Source organism: Chelonoidis abingdonii, chromosome 1 (assembly GCF_003597395.2).
Source record: "Chelonoidis abingdonii isolate Lonesome George chromosome 1, CheloAbing_2.0, whole genome shotgun sequence".
NCBI classification, from domain to species: Eukaryota; Metazoa; Chordata; order Testudines; family Testudinidae; genus Chelonoidis; species Chelonoidis abingdonii.
The window spans coordinates 225,610,503-225,618,946 of NC_133769.1; positions in this window are offsets into that span (position 1 = coordinate 225,610,503).

The window sequence follows — 8,444 nt, forward strand, 5'->3', positions numbered from 1 at the left end:
GGGAAAGGGCTAATCCCCAACCCTCTGAACTATATACACTAACTACGTTTACGAAAAATTATTAAAAGTATTAACTAGAACTATAGAGAATAAACTATATACACAATAAGTATTAGAATGAGTGAATAGCTAGGGAGGTGGAGATCAGCTAAGCCGCGCTCCAGTTCCAACGACCAACACGGGCGGTAAGAAGGAACTGAGGAGCGGATGGGTCGGCAGGGGTATATATTCGGTGCCACAGCGGTGCCACGCCAGGGAGCGCCCAGCCGACCCACTGAGTGTTGTTAGGGTAAAAATCTTCCGACGAACGTGCACGTGGCGCGCGCATACCTAATTGGAATAGATATGAGCAAGCACTCCAAGAAGAACAAGTATCCCAGTGTCAGGAGAGCTTTGGGGTCTGACTGTGGTCTGAGTTAGATGTAACAGAGTGTTGAGAGTTGGGAGAAGCCAACAGAAGAGTTGCAGAACTTATACTGGTATAAATATATCTTCTGAGTGAAGGAAGGAAGCCACTATTTTGTAACATATGATCACAAGTTAGATCCATTTTGAATTCTGGGCTGCTGGTGGATGCCAGGAGCTGCCATGGTTAACTGCCCACTTTTTCATTTTGGGCTGATGGAAAAGTGTGACCTTTTCCCTCTGATGTAACCCTTATCAGTATCAGGCATGCCTATGTTGTTTAGTTTGTTTTTTTATAATGCACTCTGCAGGGGACTGCCCACACGGAGCATAGGGAAGTTAGAAACATACAAAATGTTGTGGTTTCTTTATGAAGAGAGGCTTCAGACTGGGAATACATCACATGGTGCTCCAGCATCTGCAATGGCTAACTAATAAATAACAGATACAGGCAGATAAAACAAATCCTCTGCAAACAAAACCTTACCAGTCCTCAACCCAATTTCTCCTATAGGCAAAGGCTAATACATCTGAGAAATCGTGTGTGCGAGTTTCTCCCTCTCTGCAATTCAGCCGCATTTGATGTCAGCAATGTGCTGGAGCTCCCTTGTTATAAATGAGCAAGACATTCTCAGCTTTTGAATTCCCTTCCATCTTGTACGCCATATCTTGGCGCTGTTAGCCTTTAGCAATGGCACAAGGCTCCTCTTCCAGACATCTGGGGAGAAACTGAGTTGAGAATTGGAAAAAAGACGGTTACTCACCTTTGTAACTGTTGTTCTTCGAGATGTGTTGCTCATATCCATTCCAGTTAGGTGTGCGCACCGTGCGTGCACGTTCGTCGGAAGATTTTTACCCTAGCAACTCCGGCGGGCCGGCAGGACGCCCCCTAGAGTGGCGCCACCATGGCGCCTGATATATACCCCTGCCGGCCCTTCCGCTCCTCAGTTCCTTCTTGCCGGCTACTCCGACAGTGGGGAAGGAGGGCGGGTGTGGAATGGATATGAGCAACACATCTCGAAGAACAACAGTTACAAAGGTGAGTAACCGTCTTTTCTTCTTCAAGTGATTGCTCATATCCATTCCAGTTAGGTGATTCCCAAGCCTTACCTAGGCGGTGGGGTCGGAGCGAAAAGTCGCAGCGTGTAGCACGGCAGAGCCGAAGACTGCGTCATCTCTGGACTGCTGGACCAGGGCATAGTGGGAAGCGAAGGTATGGACGGAGGACCAGGTCGCTGCCCGACAGATTTCCTGGATGGGCACGTGGGCAAGGAAAGCCGTCGATGAGGCTTGAGCCCTGATAGAGTGCGCAGTCACATGGCCCGGAGGGGCCTGTGCCAAGTCATAACAGGCCCGGATGCAGGACGTCACCCACGAGGAGATTCTCTGAGATGAGACGGGCAACCCCTTAACACGTTCAGCGACCGCAGCAAAGAGTTGGGGGGTTTTGCGGAACAGCTTGGCTCGCTCAATATAAAAGGCGAGCGCCCTATGGACGTCCAATGAGTGTAGCTGCTTCTCCCTGCGAGACGAATGGGATTTTGGGAAGAAAGGCCGGGTGCGGTCTCAGCTTACTTTGTCCCTGTGGAACACCATATATGGGGGATCCACCGTGAGGGCCTGGAGCTCCGACACCCCTCTTGAGGAGGTGATGGCCACCAGGAAAGCGGTCTTCCAGGAGAGATAGAGAAGGGAGCAAGTTGCCAATGGTTCGAATGGAGGGGACATGAGTCGGGCCAGAACCAGGTTCAGGTCCCAGGTGGGGGTGGGGCGGCGAATCTGGGGGTAGAGACGCTCCAGACCCTTAAGGAACCTACTCACCATTGGGTGAGAAAACACCAAGCGGCCATCCCCTCCTGGGTGGAAGGTGGAGATGGCCGCCAAATGAACCCTTAGAGATGACACCGCCAGGCCCTGCTGCTTGAGGGACCAGAGGTAGTCAAGGATATTAGAGATGGAGACCTCGGTGGGAAGGAAGTTCCGTTCCGTGCACCAGCACGTAAAACGCTTCCATTTGGCCGAATACGTCGCTCTAGTTGAAGGCTTCCTGCTCCCCAGGAGCACCTGCCGCACTGGGGTAGAGCAACGCATTTCAGACCGGGTCAGCCACTCAGGAGCCACGCCGTGAGGTGCAGCGACTGAAGGGTCTGGGTGACGGAGCCTGCCATGGTCCTGAGTGATCAGGTCCAGGTGAAGAGGGAGGGGGACAGGGTCGGCCACGGACAAGTCCAGCAACATGGAGTACCAATGTTGTCGGGGCCACATCGGAGCTATCATGATCAAGCATGCCCTGTCCCTGCGCACCTTCAGAACGACCTTGTGGACGAGCGGGAACAGTGGGAAGACGTAGAACAGGTGCGTCGTCTACAGGATAAGGAAGGCGTCCGCTACTGAACCCAGTTCGAGACCTTGAAAGGAGCAGAACATCTGGCATTTCCTGTTCCCGCAGGACGCGAAGAGATCCATCCGGGGACATCCCTACCTCCGGAAGAGCGAAAGAGCTACGTCCGGGCAAAGGGACCACTCGTGGCAAAGGAAGGATCTGCTCAGATGATCCGCCAGCGTGTTCCAAGCCCCCGGGAAAAAGGAGTGGGCTATGCAGAAGTCCCAGAGTCTCAAGGTCTCCTGACACAGGGGAGAAGACCTCGTGCTGCCTGCTTGTTTATATAATACATGGTCATTGTGTTGTCGGTGAATACCGAAACACAGCGGCCTTGAAGGTGATGACGGAACATTTGACAAGCAAGGCGGACCGCCCTCAACTCCCGGACGTTGATGTGGAGGGCTAGCTCGTGAGGGGACCACTGGCCTTGGGTCTGCAGGGCCCCAAGATGGGCCCCCCAGCCCAGGTCCGAGGCATCCGTTGTCAAGGACACCGAGGGCTGGGGCGGATGGAACGGGAGCCCCGCACACACCACGGACTGATCCAGCCACCACTGTAGGGAGCCCAAGACGTCTTGGGGAATGGTGACAATCATGTCCAAAGGATGTCTGGCCGGACGGTACTGTGCAATGAGCCAGGACTGGAGGGGCCTTAGGCGGAGCCGTGCTTAGCCCGTGACAAACGTGCAGGCCGCCATGTGGCCCAAGAGAGTCAGGCAAGTGCGTACTGAGGTCAAGGGTGCTGCCTGCAGCCTTCGTATGATGGCCGTCATGGTTTGGAACCTCGATAGGGGAAGAACGGCTCTGGCCAGAGTGGAGTCCAGGATGGCGCCGATGAACTCTATCCTCTGAGTGGGGATTAGTGTTGACTTTTCCACATTGAGCATTAGGCCTAGGCTCATGAAAAGGCTTTTGACCATGTCGACGTGGCTGAGGACTTGTGTCTCTGAGGATCCCCGGATCAGCCAGTCGTCGAGGTATGGAAATACGTGTATGCAACTGTGGCGGAGGTAGGCGACGACCACAGCCATACACTTGGTGAACACTCTCGGGGCCGTGGAGAGGCCGAACGGGAGGACCGCAAATTGAAATTGTCGGTGGTTGACCACGAACCGAAGAAACCTCCTGTGGGGCGGGAACATGGCTATATGGAAGTAGGCATCTTGCATGTCGAGGGCGGCGTACCAGTCTCCAGGATCCAGGGATGGAATAATGGTCCCCAAAGACACCATACGGAACTTCAGCTTTACCAGGTATCTGTTGAGTTCCCGCAGGTCGACGATAGGCCTGAGGCCTCCCTTGGCTTTGGGGATCAGGAAATAGCGGGAATAAAACCCCTTGCCCTGCTCGGTCTCGGGAACCTCCTCTATGGCTCCTTTGACGAGGAGCGCTTGTACCTCCTGCAGGAGGAGTTGCTCATGAGAGGGGTCCCTGAAGAGGGACGAGGGAGGGAGGGGGTGAAACAAATTGCAGATGGTATCCAAGTTCCAACGTGCGTAAGACCCAGCGGTCCGATGTTAGCCAGGACCACGCAGGGAGGAAAAACGAAAGACGGTTGGAAAAGGGAGGGGACGGATCTGCGAGAGAAACTGGTACATCGCCCTTGGGCGCACCTTCAAAATGAAGGTTTCGGGCCCGAGGAAGGCTTGGAGGAGCTCTGGTTCTGTCCTCCATGGTTGCCTGATTGTCTACGGCAGCCATTTCTGTTTCGCCGCCTGGCGAAGTCCTGCCTCTGCCGGGGTTGGGGGTAGGGCCGGTGTTGTTGCTGAGGCCGGAAGGGCTTGCGCTGGGTGACGGGCGTATGCATCCCCAATGTGCGCATAATGACCCTATTGTCTTTTAGGCTTTGCAGCCTAGGGTCAGTCTTGTCAGAAAACAGGCCCTGGCCTTCAAATGGGAGATCCTGGATGGTATATTGGAACTCTGGAGGAAGGCCAGAGACCTGTAGCCAGGAAATGCGGCGCATGGTAACGCCAGAAGCTAGAGTCCAGGCGGCCGAATCTGCGGCGTCCAGAGAGGCCTGCAGGGAAGTTCTCGCGACCTTCTTCCCCTCATCAAGGATCGCAGAGAATTCCTGACGCGCATCTTGTGGAAGCAACTCCCTAAATTTGTCTGCTACCGCCCAGGTGTTATAACTGTAGCAGCTAAGGAGAGCCTGCTGATTGGACACCTGAAGCTGGAGGGCGCCCGCAGAGTAGACCTTTCGGCCAAGCAGGTCCATGCGCCTCACTTCCTTTGACTTTGGGGCCGGGGCCTGCTGACCATGACGCTCCCTCTCGTTTACGGATTGGACAATGAGGGAACACAGGGGAGGATGAACATATAGATACTCATACCCCTTCGAGGGTACCATGTACTTGCGTTCCACTCTGCGTGCAGCGGGGGGAACGGACGCCAGAGACTGCCAGATGGTAGTGGCATTAGCCTGAATGGTCCGGATAAAAGGAAGGGCGACTCGAGTGGGTGTGTCTGCACACAGTATGCTCACTACCGGATCCTCAATTTCTGACAACTCCTCGGCCTGTAGGTCCATGTTTTGTGCCACGCACCTGAGGAGGTCCTGATGCGCCCTGAGGTCAAGCGGAGGGGGGCTGGTGGAGGTTGTTCCAGCCACTGCTTCATCCGGGGAGGATGATGAGGAGAGACCCAGCAGGAGTGGATCTGCAGGAGGCTCTGCCTGGAGCACTGCGTCCGACTCGGGAGGGAGTTCAGGTTCCTGAGGCTGAGACAACCTCTCCTCCATAGAGGGAGGAGGAGGACAGGAAACCGTGGCCTCCAGAGCCCTGTGCTCGGAGGCAGTGGAATGCTGGGGAATCTGCTGAGGGCCTTGGGTTTGATGGTACACCCAAGGTGTCCAGAATCTCCGCTGCTGCGGTCCATGTTCCTGAGGTTGGGGTTCATGGAAAAGAGCAGCAGGCCCGTCGGTGTCCAGGGCGTACGCGCTATCCGCCTGCGAGGAGACAGACGGCTGGTGGGATGGCCAGGGAGGGGCCAAACGGGACTGATATGGGTCCCTCGATCCTGATGGCGGAGACCTCCTCGGTGCCGGAGACCGGTGCCGGGAGTCATAACGGCGCCACGATCGAGACCGGGACCTACCACCAGCTCGGTGCCAGGAGGTCAACCAGGATCTGGAACACCGACGGTGGGAACGGCTTCTTGAGTCCCGGTGCTGGTAGCGATGGCTCGAGCCAGAGCGGTGCCGGGAGTATCAGGACCGGCGTGAGGTGGACCTGCGCCGCGAGTATGACCGGTACCGCCACGGTGAGCGGTGCCGGGACTGCGAGTGGCGCCTGGATCGAGACCTCCCACGGGACCGGGAACGGTGCCGGGACTGCGATGGAGATCCGTGCCGGCTCGGTGAATCCAGAGACGGTGCTCTCATGGCTACAGGCTTGCCCTTAGACTGCAGAACCCGCACCGGAGGCACCAGGGGTTGAGGCAAAGCAGACTCGGTCAGTGCGATGAGGTCCCTAGCTGAGGAGAATGTCTCTGGCGTAGATGGGACCGTCAGCTCGACCCCAGATCTTATTGGGGAGCTGTGAGGGACTGGACTCAACAGACCTCTTGGGCCCGGAGTCGACGGAATCACCAGTATCGGTGCCACGGCAGAAGTCAGTGCCAGGCGCTCCGTTCGAGTCTGCTTGGCCGGAGTGGAAGACGCCGAAGGTCTTTTGTCGGGCCCCGGTGCCGGGGAAGGCCAGTGCCGAGGTGTTTTCACGGGACCGGCGCGGTCCAGTGCCGGAGCGGAGTTGGCACTCGGTGCCGAGGACGAAAGGTGAAGTGCCGCCTCCATGAGGAGAGTCTTTAAGCGCTGGTCTCTCTCTTTCTTGGTCCGCGGCTTAAAGGCCTTGCAAATGCGGCACTTGTCGGAAATGTGCGATTCCCCGAGGCACTTCAGGCAGGAGTCGTCGGGATCGCTCATGGGCATCGGCTTTTTGCAGGCTGAGCACGGTTTGAACCCCAGTCAACCGGGCAGGAGCCCGGCGCCGGGTGCGGGGGAGGGCTAAAGCCCAAGCCTGCTAACTATGTACAACAAGTAAACAACAACTATAAAACTAATATTCTATACTCTAACTATAACTATATACAACTAGTAGAACAAGGAGAAGCTAGGGAAGTGGAGGACAGCTATGCCGCGCTCCACAGTTCCAACGACCAACACGGCGGAAAGAAGGAACTGAGGAGTGGACGGGCTGGCAGGGGTATATATCAGCCGCCATGGCGGCGCCACTCTAGGGGGCGACCTGCCGGCCCGCCGGAGTTGCTAGGGTAAAAATCTTCTGACGAACGTGCACGCACGGCGCGCACACCTAACTGGAACGGATATGAGCAATCACTCGAAGAAGTTTTGTTTGCTGTGGGGTTGTTTTATCTGCCAGTGTGTATTTATTTATATTGCAACAGCACCCAGAGGCCTTGCACAGGATGGAGTCCCTATTGTACTAGGTGCTGCACGAATACCTGTTCACTGCCCAGAAAAGTTCACCTAATCTAAGAAATTCTCACTGGTGAGAGCAATCTATTGTATAGTTTGGTGAAATTAAATTCCATCCGGATCTCCAGGGCCTGGGATGCTGCCTCATCATCATTCTGTATATATGAAAAAAGCAAATTCTAACATGACACAGTATAAGAATAATAAGTTTTAGTGGCAATGTCACTTTGTACTCTTTCAAGGATCACACTATGATTTTCAGGAAGAGAGGTGGACATTATTCATAATATCAGATGCTTTTTGCTGACTGTACACAATGCTATGTGGGTTTTGTTTTGGTTTATGCATGACCTTATGTTAAAGAAATCAAAGTGGGAGGAAGAGCACCCATGCATAGGATGCGCATTTAGGAGGAATTTCAAGTTCTGGTGGTGATCAAGCATGTTTTAGGGGTGATATTTTTGTCTCTTGAACAATGTGTGCACATGAACCCAAAGACTCTACAATTCCCCTGTTCTAAATTAAGAGCTATGAAAACAGTTGGAGGGGAATAGGAAAAAGTTTCAGGTCATAGTGTGAAAGTAGGATCATCTCCAGACTATGTGAATTTTAAATACACTAGAATCTTCCTTTTATATTAGCATGTATCCCAGAAGTTTTAAGTGTTAAAAAGGATAAACAGATAAAACTAGATCCTTTGTTAATACAAAATGGTGTAACTCCATTTATTCCAGTAGAACTATGCTGACTTACACTTGCTGAGAATCTGGTTTTTAATGTTCGACTGAAAAAAAACTAAAATGTTTTCCAACTTTAGACAAAGATGAATTTTAGTTTAACTCCTTTAAACTGTATTCCTGGCTTCAGAATTCATTACAGATCACTGCATTAATTTGTGGAATATGGTCTCAGACTCATAGTGAACAACTGGCAGGTAGCAATTTTTCAGCTGCAGTTTCTAACATGTCATCAAAAATAGAGAGGTAAGGCTTTATAGAAAACCACTGGGAGGGAAATTTCTCATATCTTTTTGAAAAAGCAGCAAAGGCATAAAGGATTTTACAGATTAAGCTTTTGTGGAAATTAAGCGATCTATCCAAAATGAGATTCCTAAAGCTAAGTACGTATAGCTAAGGAAATGATATACATTATCTATATAGATATATGTATTTTTAAGAGGATGCAAGTAACTAAAGATTAAAGTGCAATTTCCCTGCCT